Source organism: Loxodonta africana, chromosome 1 (genome assembly GCF_030014295.1).
Source record: "Loxodonta africana isolate mLoxAfr1 chromosome 1, mLoxAfr1.hap2, whole genome shotgun sequence".
NCBI classification, from domain to species: domain Eukaryota; kingdom Metazoa; phylum Chordata; class Mammalia; order Proboscidea; family Elephantidae; genus Loxodonta; species Loxodonta africana.
In genome coordinates, this window is record NC_087342.1 from 88499486 (window position 1) to 88517939 (window position 18454).

General features: G+C 40.0%; 1 protein-coding gene and 2 pseudogenes across 2 annotated transcripts in view; 1 reads left to right on the forward strand and 2 right to left on the reverse strand.

The window, feature by feature from the left end:
• Positions 1-18454, reverse strand: part of LOC100662084 (HLA class I histocompatibility antigen, A alpha chain-like) — a 111884-nt gene that overhangs the window by 41069 nt on the left and 52361 nt on the right. The gene's annotated exons all lie outside the window — the stretch shown is intronic.
• On the reverse strand, positions 5690-6209 carry LOC135227286 (WW domain-containing adapter protein with coiled-coil-like; annotated as a pseudogene).
• On the forward strand, positions 15459-17238 carry LOC100655121 (olfactory receptor 2H1-like; annotated as a pseudogene).

Sequence of the window (18454 nt, forward strand, 5' to 3'; positions counted from 1 at the left end):
GAAATTGTCAGAATGGAACAAAATAACCAAAACCAGTTGCTGTCACGTTGATTCCAAACTATGACAATTCCATACGTGTCCGAGCAGAACTGTGCTCCACAGGGTTTTTAATGGCTTAATTTTCAGAAGGAGATCACTGGACCATTCTTCGAAGCCACTACTGAGTAGACTTCAACTTCTAAATTTTTGGCTAGCAGCTGAGAACTTTAAAACTATTTGTAGCACCCAGGGACTCCATAAAAATAACAAGACAACTACAGGTAGTCTCCAACTTAAGGTGGGGTTGCTTTCCGATGACTGTCATAATTCGGTTCTGACATACATCGAAGACCTCTTTTTTTTTTAGTTTTCATTATTATTGCCTCTTACTATCATTATCTTTATAAATCCTCACATTGAAGATCTGCGAGTGAACATCTGAGAATCATACCTTTGTTCAGTTATGCACTGCAACATTGTATGTAGTACATATTACTAACGATAGGATGTACCCAAAAAAAGAAAAAAAAAGGGATTGGAAATGCAGTTCGTCATAACTCAAATACCTCATAAGTGAGGGACTATCTGTGCTTAACACATTTTTTTAAAAAAGAAACTATTAAGAAAATTAAAAAGTCACCCTTGAGCATTATGCTCTTTTAAGAACTATCTGTATGGGTACAAATTGAAAACAACAACTCGAAGGGTTAGCTAGGAACCTTAGGGGGCAGTGAGTTTATGTTAGTGAGGGAGGAACAACTCAGAAAGGAGGAGGAGAATGGTTGCTCACCTTGAAGAATGTGATCATCGTCACTAAGTCGTACACCTAAAAACTGTTGAATTGGCGTATGTTTTCTGGGTATATTCTCAACAACAACAACAAAATAAATAAAATTTAGGAAAAAAGAAGCAAAAAAAAAAAAAGAAAGAAAATGAAAAGGTAAGATATAGTATGAGAGAAATTTTTACTATATATTTTATATGCATGTATTATATAATTAATGCCCACAACTTCTAACAAGACAAACTAGCCAATAAAAAATGGACAAAAGGCTTGAATAAAAGATATGTGAGAATGAATAAGCACATGACAAAAAGTTCAACATGATTAACTATCAGGAAATTGCAAATCAAAACTACTATGGAAGAGCACTTCATACCTGGTAGAATGCCTAAAACCAACAGACAGTCAGTAGCAAGTCTTAACCAACAATGTGCAGGTGTTGGGAGTGTAAAATGGCACAACCACTTTGGAAACAATTTGGCAGTTTCTTATAAACAGACACTTATCATATGGTCCAGAAACTCCACTATTAGGTATTTACCCAAGATGAATTAAAATGTGTCCACACAAAGAACCGTACGTAAATATTTATAGTCATTTTTCACAGCAATCAAAAGCTGGAAACAACCCAAATGTCTATCAACGGGTGAATGGATAAACGAATTGTAGTGTGTTCATACAGTTTAACACTATTAGCAATAGAAAGGAACAAGCTACTAATATATGAAACACTATCAATGAATCTCAATAACATGATGAGCAAAAGGAGCCAGAAACAAATCGTACGTACTATCTAATTTTATTTACATTAAGTTCCTACAAGAGGAAAAAAACTAACCTACCATGATAGAAATCAGATAATTGTTTGCCTGAGGCAGGGCATTCAAGAACTTTCTAAGGTAAGGGAAATGCTCCAAATTTTGAATAAGGTGATAGTTATCCAGGTGTATATGCTTGTCAAAACTAATTGAATGACATAATTGAAATGTGTGCATTTTATTGTATGTAAATTGTACTTCAGTTAAGTTGATTTAAAAAAGAAAGAAATGAGCTGCTGACACATGAAACAACATGGACAAATTTCAAAACAATTATCCTGAGTGAAAGAAGCTTGACTCAAGGGTGTACACATTGCATGATTCCATTTGTATGAAGTCTTACAAGGGGCAAAACTAAACTGTGGTGATAGAAATCAGAATAGTGGTTGCCTCTGGACAACGGGGGATGGGCACTATGGGGGGACAGTTATGGAGGAAAGAGGCACAGAAACCCGTAGAATGATGAAAATATTGTGTATCGTTATTGAGGATGCCAAAATTCAAACTGTACACTTTAAATCTGTGCATCTTATAATATGCAAATTACAACAATTTCACCAAGGAGAGAATAAACCAAAATAATGGGATATTGAATGGGTTCAAAATAGACTTGAGAAGATAGCATCAGACACTAGGAAGAACAATGACCTTCTATTTCCCAAAGACAGAGGGGAGCAGCTGATGACCTTGTCATTTACCACAGGGAGCACCATTGGCTGGTGAATTTCCTGTGGTTCCTTCCCCCTTTTCTTAACCATCATTAGTGCAAATAACTAATTAGTTGTCTGCAGGCTGTGGGGCCCCAGAGTCTTGCCAGAATTAATGAGTTGTTTCTCTCTCTGGGATGGGAGTCCTGGCATCCCTCCCTCCATCACCTCACCGTGCCTCCCTTTCTACCTCCTGTGCCACTAAAATAGGGGTTAACTTCCTGGACTAAGGAGGGGAGGTCGCTGACAAAGAATTCCACGCTAAGAGCTATCTCTGGCCAAGGCATCACATGGCGAGAAGAGAGGTGGTGCTGGGCTGCGGTTAGGCAAGGAGTCAGTCCACATGAGTTCAAGTCTCAGCTCTGTCTGTAGGATTCTGAGCAAGTTATATTTTCTCTCTGTGTTTCAGTTTTTCATCTGAAAACAATGACAGAAGATAGTAATAACTTCCCAGTCATAAAGTAGTAGTGATTACTTGGAAAAGTGTGTGGCGGTAGCATGTACAATTGACAGTATTACCTGAGACTTGATGTCCAATCCCTTCAAGGGTGCCCATTTCTCCTTAGTTTGCTCTCAGTTCTCATTGTGAGGATCAAGTGGGGGTTCCAACCAGTCCAGGAGCTCCTTGTCTTGGGAGAGGTCTGGCAGCAAGGCGATGAGGAGATTCTGACTTGATTGCAGGTAAGTTACAAGTTTATTCTTCTCCTATGGCCCATCAAATTTCCACATGTCCTCTATAGTGGAGCCACCAGGAGCACCAGATTTGAAATCAAACAGGATCTAAAATCCTGGTTCTGGCACTTGTTGGATGAGTAACTTTAGGAAAATGACTTCACCTCTCCAAGACAATTTCTTCTTCTGTAAAATGGGAATGATATCAACTACCTTGCAGGGTTCTTTTGAGAATCAGGTATTCAGGAAATTGTTTAGCACAGTCCCGGGTACATATGGTAACTGCTAAAGAAATAACCTCATTATCTTTACTGAGCAATAGGGCAGAAATTCTCTCTGATTCATTGTTTAATCCCTTGTAGCATCTAGTACAACAGTGACTCCTTGGTGATCAATAAAGGAATAGATGCAGGCATGGAATGATAAAATTAAGTGGAATTGGGGAAAGCGGTGTCTGACTTTGTCGGTGTCAGAAAAGAAGGACTAGAAGAGAGTAGGGGTTCAGAAAAGACATGGTCTGAAAGACGAGAGAACACAAGAGATTCAAAGGATGATGTAAATGGAGAAGATTCAGATATAACATACAGAGGAAGACAGGAAGTTGCCAAATGAGTAAGAACACAAGAAATTCAAAACGGTATTAGAATAATAGTTGACAGATGAATAAGGAGCAGTTGGCTTTTTTTTTTTTAGCAATACAAAAAATGTGATGCTATAAGACAACGTAAGAATAATTTATATAAAAAAAAAAAAGATGAAGAAGAAGAAGAATCTGAATAGCAATTGCCTATTCAGGAGAAGGAAACCCTCGTGGGGTCGTGGTTAAGAGCTATGGCAGCTAACCAAAAGGCCGGCAGTTTGAATCTACCAGCTGCTCCTTGGAAACTCTATGGCACTCAATGGCAATGGGTTTGGTTTCGGTTTTTTGGTATTCAAGAGAAGGAAGAGGGTGTGATCAGGGAGAGGAACATAGGAGGTTTCTAAGATTTAACAAACATTTTGTTCAAATATTTAACAACATGATTAAAAAAAAAAGTTAGAAGAAAAATATCCCTTAGGGTGAAAGGAACAATGGGAGGAAGGAAAGTAAGAAATAAAAAAAGAGACAAAGAGAGGTCATCTGGACAAATATTGAGATGAGATGAGGCTTTTAAGCACAGAAAAGAGACCCTGTGATGGGAGATACTTGCTGCCATCCTACAGCCCCTCCAACAGCCCCCCCACCCATCATCTTGCCTAGTTCCTGCCTCTCAACTGTCAGAGTGGCTGCCATCTCCCAGCTACCTTTGAGGTGGCCTCTGTGTCCCTACTGTTCTCTTTCAGAGTAAAACTTTAGTCATCTCCTCCAGGAAGCATTCCCTGATTCACACACACTGCTCCTTTTCTATATAGATCTCTGTCCCTCAACCACCCAATATCTTTGCATTATTTGCCTTCTATTATTCTATTCTGATGATGTTCAGTGTACTCCCAGTGTGGAAACTCTGCTGGCGTACTGGTTAAGTGCTATGGGTGCTAACAAAAGGGTCAGCACTTCAAATCCTCCAGGTGCTCCTTGGAAACTCTATGGGGCAGTTCTACTCTGTCCAATAGGGTCACTACGAGTCAGAATCAACTTCACAGCACTGGGTTTGTTTGTTTGTTTGTTTGTTGACTCCCAGTGTGCTTTAGTTTTGTTTTGTTTTAACGTGTTTATTACAACAGATACAATTCACATCTGATTAGCTTTGTTTCCTCTTCCCCCTTCCACAACCAAGTTCATTGGATTATTTCCTTATATTTGAGCAATCAGTGTACTTTCAGCACACATACCCATTGGTACTTTTAACTCTATTCTTACAGGGTGCAAATGGATTTCAATAGTTCACACAAACAAGTGGGTTATGCTCTATCACTGCAATTTGAAGCTACCGTACACAGGAATGAAAAAGTTACAGAAAAGTGCCATAGCAGCAGTGCCTTAAGAAAGGAGAAAAAGAGGAGCCTGAAAAAAAAAAAAAACGGATAAAATCACATCAAGAATTTCAAAGGAAAATGGAACACACGGGAAATGAAAAACATTTCTGTGTAAAACAAATGTGGAAACACTGCTCTTGATCAGGTGCAAGCATGGAAGCAGTTGTTTCACTGCCCATATGGTTCAAAATCGTATCCTTAGACACAGATTCCCTGGCACCTGCACTGAATTTTTGAAAATGCAAATTTCTGAATGCTAAATTAACCCCCTCTGATTTTTTTTTTCTTGAAAACTAATCTTACAGACAGGTTTACATGTAAAAGTCTAGTTTTTTAGTTACCTCAGTATTGATTAATTTTGGATGTCTAAGCTCTATTACACCGGAAACCCTGGTGGCGTACTGGTTAAGTGCTACGGCTGCTAACCAAAGGGTTGGCAGTTCAAATTCGCCGGGCGCTCCTTGGAAACTCTGTGGGGCAGCTCTACTCTGTCCTATAGGGTCGCTATGAGTCGGAATCAGCTCGACGGTACTGGGTTTGGTTTTTAAGCTCTATTACACATGGCTTCTTATGGCGTCACTCTACACAACATATTTACAATGTGAGGAATACATCTACGAGAAATCTATATTTCAAGGGCTTTACAAATCAGTCTGTGTCTTTCCCCTAAAATGACTCTCACAGACCCATGCCCTGGTCATTTCCTTGCCCAGCTTAATGGTCTAAAGTCTGCTTAAATGCAGCTCAAAAATGTTAAGATTGGGCAACAGATTTACAGTTCTTGTACTCAAAACCATGGGCAATTATTCAGGTCTTCACACTGTGAAAGAATTCTCATTTTTTAACTTTCCAAGTTCCTTAATTTGTTGTCTCAAAAATAGCATCCTTTGCTCTGGACAAGTTGCTTGAATCTCACATACTCGGACTAAAGATCTCATATTTTTTAATTCAGGGCCTATATCTGACATGTGAACGCTTCCCATGTTACAGGCTTCCTCATGCGATCTGGATGCCCGCTTCTCTGCATGATCTGCAGGCCACCCTTCAACAGGTGTTATGAGTTTCCTTGAATTGTGCTGCTAGTGTAGCTGTTAATGAACACGTAGGTCGGACAGATGCGTTCTGTGGTACCGCTGTTGCCTTTGATGCACTGTTTGCACCAGGTGACAGACTTCTGTGGCTACATGAGTACTGAAGACTTCGAGGAGAAACAGTTTCATGACCTGGCTGCTTCTCAGCAGGTACAGGCTACTGAATGGCTAATTGTGACACTTGCTTAACACTCAGGAGCATGAGATCACTCTTGATTCCAGTGTATCAGCTCATCCTGGCAGGGTCAGACCACGTTGCCCAATATTTTGAAGCAAACCCATTGATTCAGTGGTTTATAGTAGGCCGCTAAAGAGGCCAGGGTCAGAAATGACAGCTAAGTACAATAGGTGATCCAGGATGAGAAAAAATTGTTCGTATAGAGGACATTATTGGGCCAATTGACAAAATCAGAATATGGACTGTACATTAGAAAATAGTGCTATATCAGTGTTAAGTTTCCTGAATTGATCACTGTAGTGTTTAAGAGACCGACTATCCTAGGAAATACATACTGAAATATTAAGTAGAATATGGCTCAGAAATAAAAATGGCTCAGAACAAATATAATATGTAAATATATTGAGGTAGAATGGGAACATAAATGAGTCAAAATATTAAAAATTGGTAAACCTTGGTAAAGGTTGTACAGGTAATCCTTGGCTTTTGACATATTTACCACGAATCGCTCTTACGACCATCCATTTTTTAATTTTTTTGGCACATCTTATCAATACTAATATGTACTCCATACAATGCTGTGCTTGCAACTTGCTGACGTAATCCTTCTCCACTCTCTCTTTTCTAGCCCTTTAGATAGCTTCTGACCACCACCACCCCCGCCCTCCCATCTCCCGTCCAGACAGGAGATGCCAACATAGTCTCTTGTGTCCACTTGATCCAAGAAGCTTACTCTTCACCAGTATCATGTTCTGTCCCATTGTCCAGTCCAATTCCTGTCTGAAGAGTTGGCTTTGGGAATGGTTCCTGTCCTGGGCCAACAGAAGGCCTGGGGGCCATGACCACGGGGGTCCTTCTAGTCTCAGTCAGATGATTAAGCCTGGACTTTTTAAGCGAATTTGGAGTCTGCATCCCACTGCTCTCCTGCTCCCTCAGGGATTCTCTCCTGTGTGCCCTGTCAGGGCAGTCATCGGTTGTAGCTGGGCACCATCTAGTTCTTCTAGTCTCAGAATGATGTAGTCTCTGGGCTTTCTGTCTTTTGGGCTCATAATTACCTTCTGTCTTTGGTGTTCTTCATTCTCCTTTGTTCCAGATGGATTGAGACCAATTGATGCAACTTAGGTGGCCAATTGCTAGCGTTGAAGACCCCAGACGCCACTCTCCAAAGTGGGATGCAGAATGTTATCTTAAGAGATTTTATTACGCCAATTAACTTAGATGTCCCCTGAAACCATGCTCCCCAAAAGCCTGCCCCTGCTATACTAGCCTTCAAAGTGTTCAGTTTATTCAGGAGACTTCTTTGCTTTTGGTTTAGTCCAGTTGTCCTGAACTCTCCTCTATTGTGTGTTGTCTTTCCCTTCATCTAAAATAGTTCTTATCTACTATCTAATTAGTGAAAATGCCTCTCTTTCCCTCCCTCCCTGCCCCCTCTCATAACCACAAAAGACTATTCTCTTCTCTGTTGAAACTATTTCTGGAGTTCTTATAATAGTGGTCTTATACAATATTTGTCCTTTTGCAACTAATTTCGCTGAGCATAATGCCTTCCAGATTCTTCCATGTTATGAAATGTTTCACGAATTCATGATTGTTCTTCATCAATGCATAGTATTCCATTGTGTCAATATACCATAATTCATTTGTCCATTCGTCCATTGATAGGCACCTTTGTTGCTTCCATTTTTTGCTACTGTAAACAGTGCTGCAATGAACATGGGTGTGCATATATCTATTTGTGTAAAGGTTCTTATTTCTCTAGGATATATTCCAAGGAGTGGGATTACTGGACCGTATGGTAATTTTATTTCTAGCCTTTTAAGGAAGAGCCAAATCGATTTCCAAAATGGTTATACCATTTTACATTCCCACCAGCAGTGTAGAAGTGTTCCAGTCTGTCCACAACCTCTCCAACATTTATTATTTTGTGTTTTTTGAATTAATGCCAGCCTTGTTGCAGTGAGATGGAATCTCATTGTGGTTTTGATTTGCATTTCTCTAATGGCTAATGATTACGAGCATTTTCTCATGTATCTGTTCTCTGCCTGAATGTCTTCTTTAGTGAACTGTTTGTTCATATCCTTTGCCCATTTTTTAATTCGGTTATTTGTCTTTTTGTAGTTCAGTTTTTGCAGTATCATGTAGATTTTAGAGATCAGGCACTGATCAGAAATGTCATAGCTACAAACTTTTTCCCAGTCCGTAGGTAATCTTTATATTCTTTTGTTGAAGCATAGGTGTTTGATTTTTTGGAGCTCCCAGTTAGCTAGTTTCTCTTCTGTACTGTTACTAATGTTTTGTATGCTGTTTATGCCATGTATTAGGGCTCCTAGCATTGTCCTTATTTTTTTTTCCATGATCTTTATTGTTTTTGATTTTATATTTAGGTCTAAGATCCATTTTGAGTTCATTTTTGTGCATGGTGTGAGGTATGGGTCTTGTTTCATTTTTTTGCAGATGGATATCCAGTTATGCCAGCACCATTTGTTAAACAGACTGTGTTTTCCCCATTTAGCTGACTTTGGGACTTTGTCAAATACCAGTTGCTCATATGTGGATGGATTTATGTCTGGATTCTTAATTCTGTTCCATGGGTCTATGTATCTGTTGTTGTGCCAGTGCCATGCTCTATTGACTACTGCGACGGTATAATAGGTTCTACAATCAGGCAGAGTGAGGCCTCCCACTTTCTTCTTTCTCAGCAATGTTTTACTTATTCGGGGCCTCTTTGCCTTCCGTATGAAGTTGGTGATTTGTTTCTCCATCTCATTAAAAAATGTCGTTGGTGTTTAGATCGGAACTGCATTCTATCTATAGATCCCTTTGGGAAGAACAGATATTTTTACAATGTTAAGTCTTCCTATCCATAAGCAAGATATGTTTTTCCACATATGTAAGTGTCTTTCGGTTTCTTGCAGTAGTGTCTTGTAGTTATCTTTGTATAGGTCTTTTATATCTCAAGTAAGATTTATTCCTAGGTATTTTATCTTTGGGGGGACTACTGTAAATGGTATTGATTTTGTGATTTCCTCCTCGATGTTCTTTTTGTTGGTGTAGAGGATTCCAACTGATTTTTGTATGTTTACCTTGTATCCTGATTCTCTGCTGAACTCTTCTAATAGTTTCAGCAGTTTTCTGGAGGATTCCTTAGGGTTTTCTGTGTATAAGATCATGTCATCTGCAAATAGAGATGCTTTTACTTCTTCCTTACCACTCTGGATGCCCTTTATTTCTTTATCTAGCCTAATCGCTCTGGCTAGGACCTCCAGCGCAATGTTGAATAAGAGTGGTGACAGAGGGCATCCTTGTCTGGTTCCCGATCTCAGTGGAATGTTTTAAGGATCTCTCCATTTAGGGTGATGTTGGCTGTTGGCTTTGTAGAAATGCCCTTTATTGTGTTGAGGAAATTTCCTTCTGTTCCTTTTTTGCTGAGAGCTTTTATCGTGAATGGGTGTTGAACTTTGTCAAATGCCTTTTATGCATCAATTGATAAAATCATGTGGTTCTTGTCTTTTGTTTTATTTATATGATGAGTTATATTAATTAATTTTCTAATATTGTACCATCCCTGCATACCTGGTATGAATTCTACTTGGTCATAGTGAATTATTTTTTGATATGTTGTTGAATTTTGTTGGCTGGAATTTTGATGAGGATTTTTGCATCTAAGTTCATGAGGAATATATGTCTGTAATTTTCTTTTGTGTGTGTGTGTGTGTGTGGTGTTTTTACCTGGTTTTGGTATCAGGGATAGGGTAGCTTCATAGAATGAGTTTGGGAGTATTCTGTACTTTTCTATGTTCTGAAATACCTTTAGTAGTAGTGGCATTAATTCTTCCCTGAAAGTTTGGTAGAAGTCTGCGGTGAAGCTGTTCAGGCCAGGGTTTTTTTGGTGGGAGTTTTTGGATTACCTTCTCAATCTCTTCTTTTGTTATGGGTCTATTTTAGTTGTTCTAACTCTGTTTGTGTTGGTTTAGGTAGGTGGTGTGTTTCTAGGAATTCATCCATTTCTTCTAGGTTTTTTACTTTGTTAGAGTACAATTTTTCAGAGTGATCTGATATGCTTCTTTTCATTTCAGTTGGGTCTCTTGTAATATCACCCATCTCATTTCTTATTTGGGTTACTTGCTCATCTCCTGTTTTTCTCTTGTCAGTCTGGCCAATGGTGTATTAATTTTGTTAATTTTTTTCAAAGAACCACCTTTGGTCTTGTTAACTCTTTCAATTGTTTTTCTGTTTTCTATTTCATTGAGTTCTGCTTTAATTTTTATTATCTCCTTTCTTCCAGTGCCTGAAGGTTTCTTTTGTTGCTCTCTTTCTATTTGTTGAAGTTGTAGAGATGATTCTTTCATTTTGGCCCTTTCTTCTTTTTAGATGTGTGCATTTATTGATACAAGTTGACCTCTGAGTACTGCTTTTGCTGTGTCCCAAAGGCTCTGATAGGAAGTATTTTCATTCTCATTGGATTCTATGAAGTTCTTTACTCTATCCTTAATGTCTTCTATAACCCAGTCTTTTTTGAGCAGTCTATTGTTCACCTTCCAAATCTTTGATCTCTTTTCCCAGCTTTTTCTGACATTGATTTCTACTTTTATGGCCTTATGGTCAGAGAAGCTGGTTCGTAATATGTTGATGTTTTGGATTCTGCTAAGGCTTGCTTTATGACCTAATATGCGGTCTATTCTACAGAATATTCCATGTGCACTAGAAAAGAAAGTATACTTGGCTGCTGTTGGGTGGAGTGTTCTGTATTTGTCTATAAGGCTGAGTTGGTCGATTGTGGCATTTAGATCCTCTGTGTCTTTACTGAGCTTCTTTCTGGATGTCCTGTCCTTCACCGAAAGTGGTGTGTTGAAGGCATTGTGGAACTCTCTATCTCACTTTTCAATGCTGTTAGAGTTTGTTTTATGTATCTTGCAGCCCTGTCATTGGGTGCATAAACATTTAGTATGGTTATTTCCTCTTGGTATATTGTCCCTTTTTATCGTTATATAGCGTTCTTCCTTATCCTTTGTGGTGGGTTTAACTTTAAAGTCTTTTGTCAGAAATTAATATTGTCACTCTTGCTCTTTTTTGATTGTTGTTTGCCTGATATATTTTTTTCTATACTTTGAGTTTTGGTTTGTTTTTGTCTCTAAGTCTAAGATGTATCTCTTGTAGGCGGCATATAGAGGGATCATGGTTTTTTATCCATTCTGCCACTCTCTGTCTCTTTATCAGTGCATTTAGTCCATTAACATTCAGCGTAATTATGGATAGGTATGAGTTTACTGCTGTCATTTTGATGTCTTTGTGGTGAGTAGTTTGTCTTTATACCCTGTCTTTTCATTTTCTTCATTGTCATTGATTTTGTTTCTGCTGAGTCTCTGTTTTTTTGTTGTATTTTATTTTAATGAGTACGAAAGTTAGTCTCCCTTGTGGCTACCTTAAGATTTACCCTTATTTTTCTAAGTTTAAACCTAACTTTTAGTTCTTTATATCAACTTATCTTCCTCTCCATATGAAATGTCTATGACTACAGTCCCTCTTTATTATTTTAGTGTTGCCTTCTTTGACATAATCACATTGCTGTTTCCCTGTTTTGATCGTTTTTTTATCTTGATTTATTTTTGTGATTTCTCTGTCTGCATTAACATCTGATTGCTCTGTCCAGTGTTCTAGTCTGGGCTTGATACCTGATATTATTGATTTTCTAACCTAAGAACTCCCTTTAGTCCTTCCTGTAGTTTTGGTTTGGTTTTTACAAATTCCCTAAACTTTTGTTTATCTGGAAATGTCCTAATTTCACCTTCATATCTGAGAGACAGTTTTGCTGACAGTGCTTTCTATAAGTCATCTCATTGTCTACTTGCCTGCATGCTTTCTCCCAAGTAGTCCGAGCTTATTCTTACTGATTCTCCTTTGTAGGTGACTTTTCATTTATCCCTAGCTGCTCTTAAAATTCTCTCTGTATCTTTGGTTTTGGCAAGTTTGATTATAATATGTCTTGGTGACTTTCTTTTAAAATCTATCTTATGTGAAGTTCGATGAGCATCTTGGATCGATACCTTCTCATCTTTCACAATATTAGGGAAGTTTTCTGCCAACAAATCTTCAATAATTCTCTCTCTATTTCCTGTTACCCCTCCCTGTTCTGGTACTCCAATCACTCGTAGGTTATTTCTTTTGATAGAGTCACACATGATTCTTAGGGTTTCTTCATTTTTTTTAATTCTTTCATCTGATTTTTCTTCTAATATATTGGTGCCAAGTGTTTTATCTTCAATCTCTAATTCTGCCTTCCACTTGCTCAATTCTGCTCCTCTGACTTTCTATTGAGTTGTCTAATTCTGTAATTTTATTGTTAATCTTCTGAATTTCTGATTGCTATCTCTCTATGGATTCTCGCAGCTTATTAGATTTTTCATTATGTTCTTGAATAATCTTTTTATTTCTTCAACTGTTTTACGTGTTCCTTGGCTTGTTCTCCATATTGCCTGATCTCCATCCTGATGTCTCTGTATATTAATCTTTTGAATTCTGCATCTGGTAATTCCAGGAAGGCACCTTCATCCAGAAGATCCTTTGATGCTCTGTTTTGAGAGCTCATTGAAGCAATTGTGGTCTGTTTCTTTATGTGGTTTAATATTGACTGTTTTCTCCATGCCATCTATAACTTATTGCATTACTTTATTTTACGTTTGCTTACCGTATCCTAGTTTATTGCTTTGTTTTGTTTTGATATGCCAAAATGGGCTACTTGAGTGAGCTAGCTTGATTATTTTCACCTTTGGAGCTCTGACATCCTGTCACCAGATGGCTAGAGCTCTTATCAGGTATATTATTTTATGAGTCCATTCACATTTCTTCTGTGGGTTCACCTCAGGTGTCCAGGTAGTTGGTCATCAAGTGTGTGGTAGAGGCTCTCTCCTACAGTATTAGAGGGGCAAGTGTGTTTGGTGTAGGTAGTGGTATCTGGTTGCAGCAGGGGGTGACACTCTGAAGAAGGCAGGGGGCTGAGAAACATCCCCAGAGTGTCTCTGAGGAAAGTGCATCTCTGTTCCCTAGAATGTACGGGTGGGCAGGTTCTACAGATGGACAATGGATACCCAGTACTTTTGTTTGAAAGGACTGGGAGGTATGAGTTATCCTTGGACCCGTGTCGTGGCTCCACCTGAGTGGAGCCACCAGTCCTTCGGCCCCTGATGTTGGTAGGTGAGGACTCTGTTTAATAGGCAAAGCAGTGTCAAATATCAAACACCCACCTCTCCACCACACAGCTTAAACAGTTGTAGTCTGCCAGCAGGGGCCTATTCTCCTGAAATAGGCCCACACACATCCATGGAGGGGGGAAAGGGTATTCAAGTTCCAGGGACAGTTTATGCCTAGACAGGAGCCTCTTTTGTCCTGAGCTCCCCAGGATAGTGAAGCTAGCAAATTATCTTTTCCCCCTGTTGTGAATTTATTCCTTCTCCAAGTCCAGGATCATGGTTCTGGGCACACAAATGGGCCTATCTGAGGCCCAGGGGAATCAACAGCCACTGAAGTTGGCTTGGGGAGTGAGGGCCACAGTAAAATATACCCATGTACTTAGCTTGTGCCGAGAGTGCCCTTCTTCTCTGGTTCCGGAAATGTGAGTAGGCTGTGTAGCTGGCTGCTTCTCCCTGGTAAACTGTGGCTGAATGCTACCACAAGCCCACCACACCCACTCCTGGAAGTGGTGCCTGAGGGATCCCAGTAATTCAGGTCTGGCAACTCTTCTTTGCTCCTGAACCATCTCTTTCTCCCCCTGCCACTCAGACCGTTTTCTAACTTTGCCTTTGATGTTCAGGGCTCCTAGCTTGTCATAAATATAATCATTTCACCTGATGTTTCACATCTTTGTTGTAAGAGGGATCGCTGGAACATTTGGCTATTCTGCCACCTTGGCCCTGCCTCAGTTTTGAACTGATTTCAAAACAAAAATTTTTTTTTTTCAATTGCACATTAATAAATTAACCAAGTTTTATGAAAAATCAAATTTTATTTGAATGTCTGGAACTCAGCATGGTGTACTTTTACTACAGATTTCATCTTATCTGGAAGGAAAAAGATTTATTTGAGCTTACCATTTCCAAGCCCCAATTCTTGTGGAATTTTTGCTATTATGGATGCAGACAATAAAAATTTTATGATCAGTACTATTTCTTTGTCGTTGCTGTTGTTATTTTTCCATATTACACATCGTGAAAAGTTGAGGTTAGGGCTTTCCCTTTGCAGAGAGAATTCACTTCTTTTGTTTAGTAAATCATAATGATATTTTTGAAAGACTGAGGTCACCCAGTTGATCTCTCAGGCATTGGAACCACTTCACCCAGAGCAGAAATCTACTCTACAATTGACATTTTTTATCCCCTGCAGAGATGTAAAGTAGAATATGAATGGTTCTAGCTAATTCATGCTCCTGGTAGAACATAAGATCGATAGTACACCAATATTTATAATCAGGAAATTTGCTCAGCACACATTTCTTTGTAATTCGCCACACCCATAATAAAAGGATAATTCAGTAGTACCACACTGCTCAGAACATAATGGGTGCTCAATAAATGTCTGCTGATTAATGAACACTAGTTAATTTGACGAGTCCTGATGGCACAGTGGTTAATTACTCAGCAGGTAACCAAAAAGACAGCCGTTCAAATCCATCAGCCTCTCCAAAGGAGAAAGATGTGGCAGTCTGCTTCCATAAGGATTTGCAGCTTAAATCCTAAGGGGCAGTTGTACTTTGTATTATAGGGTTACCATGAATCGAAATTGACTCCACAGCACTGGATTTTCTTTAGTTTAATGAATTAGAGATATTGGTGCTGTGGTGGTAGACTTCTCACCTTTCATGCAGGAGACCAGTGTTTGATTCCTGACCAATGCACCTAAAGAGCAGCCACCACCCTTTTGTCAAAGGAGGCTTGCGTGTTGCTATGATGTTGGGGAGGTTTCAGTGGAGCTTCCAGACTAAGACAGCTAGGAAGAAAGGCCTGGTGACCCACTTTCAAAATCAGCCAGTGAAAACCCTATGGATCACATCCTTCCCAGATTATCCTGCATGGCGTTATCATGTTTTGGGGATCGCCTCAATGGCAGGAAACAACAGCAGCATAAATTCTTTAATTAGTTCTCCATGCTTCACAACAGCCTCTTCTACCTTCAACTGAGAAGTCAGAGGTACCAGTGTGGTGCTCCATCTATTTCTCAGTACACCTCTGGTTTCCTACCATGAAAAAACATTTCAGCAAGAGGAGAAGGAAGAGAGAGGAACTCTAGGATGGTGTTGTGGCTGTGAAAGGGAGGCTGGGTGAGAGGAAGGAGAAAAGAACCCTCTATCTGTATCACCTGACAAGTCTGCATGGTGAGTTCTTATAAAACAAAATGGAACACCCTCACTCAACTGACTGGTCTCCTCCCTCTCTAGAGTCTGAAGGAACAGGCCATGGTCAACCAGAGCTCCCCACTGGGCTTCCTCTTCCTGGGCTTCTTGGAACACACAGGGCTGGAAAGAATCCTCTCTGTGATTGTCTTGATTTCTTACCTCCTGACCCTTGTGGGCAACACACTCATCATCCATCTGTCCGTGATGGATCCTAGGCTTCACTCACCAATGTACTTTTTCCTCTCCAACCTCTCCTTCTTGGATCTCTGCATCACCACAAGTCTTGTTCCCCAGATGCTGTTCAACCTCTGGGGCCCAAAGAAGACCATCAGCTTCTTTGGCTGCTCTGTCCAGCTCTTCATCTTTCTGTTCCTTGGGACCACTGAGTGCATCTTCCTGACAGTGATGACCTTTGATCGCTATGTGGCTGTCTGCCAGCCTCTCCACTATGCCACCATCATCCACCCCCACCTGTGTGGACAGCTGGCAGCTGTGGCCTGGGCTATGGGTTTGGCCCAATCACTAGTACAGACACCACCCACCCTCCACCTACCTTTCTGCCCCCACTGGCAGATAGATGACTTTGTATGTGAGGTTCCATCTGTAATTTGACTCTCCTGTGGGGACACCACCTACAAGGAGGTTCAATTGGCAGTGTCCAGTGTCATTTTCCTGCTTATGCCACTCATACTCATTCTTATCTCATATGGTGCCATTGCCTGGGCAGTGCTAGGAATTAACTCTGCAATAGCATGGAGAAAGGCTCTTGGAACCTACTCTTTCCACCTCACTGTGGTCACTATCTTTTAGAGCTTAGTCATTTCTGTCTACCTCTAGCCCAAAAATCCCTATGCCCAAAAGAGGGGCAAGTTCTTTGGTCTCTTCTATGCAGTAGGCACTCCTGTACTTAACCCTCTCATATACACCTTAAGGAACAAGGAGGTCAAGAGGGCATTCATGAGGTTTCTGGGAAGGAAGAAGACTCTAGGGAAAGCTGAGGGATAGCAGCTTAATATGCTCTCTAAACTAAGAGTTTCTTCACAGTTTTTCAAGAACGTTGAATTTTCTACTCCATTGCCTTCCCTACACCCATTCAAGCTTCTTCAGTGGGTTAGTGTGTCTGTGTGTATGATAGGAAGGGAGAGAGAAATAGACTGACACTCGAGTGAGAGAAGGTAAGTGTTATGGATTGAATTGTGTCCCACAAAATGTGAATTTTGTCATTGATGTAATTTTCCCATGTGTTGAGAATCTTACCTGTATGATGTTAATGAGGCAGGAGTAGAGGCAGTAATGTTAATAAGGCAGAAGTCAATCCACAAGATTAGATTGTATCTTGAGTCAACCTCTTTTGAGATATAAAAAAGGGAAGCGAACAGAGAGATGCGGGGCCTTATGCCACCAAGAATGAAGAACCAGGAGGGAGTCTATCCTTCGATCCCTGGGCCCCTGAGCTAAGAAGCTCCTATATCAGAGCAACATTGATGACAACGACCTTCCTCCAGAGCCGATAAAGAGATGAAGCCTTTCCCTGCAGCTGGTGCCCTGAATTTAGACTTCTAGCTTACTAGACAGTGACAGAATAAATGTCTGTGTGTTAAAGCTATCCACTTGTGGTATTTCTGTTGCTGCAGCACTAAATAACTAAGACAGTAAAAAAAAAAAAAAAAAAAAAGAGTAAGTATCTCTAAGTTCACAGCTCAAACTCAAAAACACTATCATATTTTTTATACATTAACATATCTTATGTCAATTTTTAATATTTAACCTCTTCTCTATTTCTTTTCTTTGTAGTCTATGTTTAACTGTCTTCATCTCCATTATTCTTTCTCTAAGTCCATCATGCCCACGTCTAGTTACATAATCTGTCTCCAACTGTCATGACACCACCATCATTTCATCACCATCTCTAGTGCTGCTGTAACAGAAATGCTACAAGTGGCTGGCTTTAACAAACAGAAGTTTATTTTCCCTCAGTCTAGTAGGCTAGATGTCCAAATTCAGGGCGTCAGATCTAAGGAAAGGGTTTCTTTGTCAGCTCTGGAAGAAGCTCCTTGTCATCAATCTTCCCCTAGACTAAAAGTGTCTCTGCACAGGAATTCCAGGTCCAAAGGACACACCCTGCTCCCAGCACTGCTTTCGTGATGGTACAAGGTCCTTCTGTCTCTCTGCTCGCTTCTGCCTTTTAGATCTCAAGAGACAGTGGCTCAAGACACAGTCCAGTCTTGTATCTTGAGCCTTGCCTCGTTCACATAACTGCCTCCTATCCCACCTCATTAACATCTAAGGGGTAGGATTTACAACACATAGGAAAATCACACCAGATGACAAAATGGTGCACAATCACACAGTATTGGGAAACATGGCCTAGCGAAATTGATACGCGTATTTTTGGGGAACAAAATTCAATCCATGACAGGTGCTTTCTCTCCACTTCCTTAAGGAGGATTGAGATGGAGCTGAAGTTGGGAGAATTTAATGATCTTTACCCAAGAACACAGTGCAATTCTTTAGAACTAAAAGCCAGGCTCTAAAAAACTTAAACTGGCAACTTTCTAAGCACACACTGGTGTTTTCACACTGTAATCAAGTATACGGGCATCATTAGGATTTATATTCAAATAGGTCTTCAGGCAGAAAGCTTTACTGCTTCAGTCCTAGTAGTTCCCTGGCCATCCAGCAATCCAGAGATCCTAGAACTAACCCTCTCTCAATTTATAAAGATCTCTTCCCATTTCCGGATGGATTTTCCTTTCCACACTCCCACCTTCATTATAGACAATGGCCATTGGAGCCACACCTCTGCTCTTTGACTGCTAGGCAGTAGATAACAGTTGTCCTGAATCTTTCTTCCAGTGGGATTCTGGGATTCTGACCATCCTTC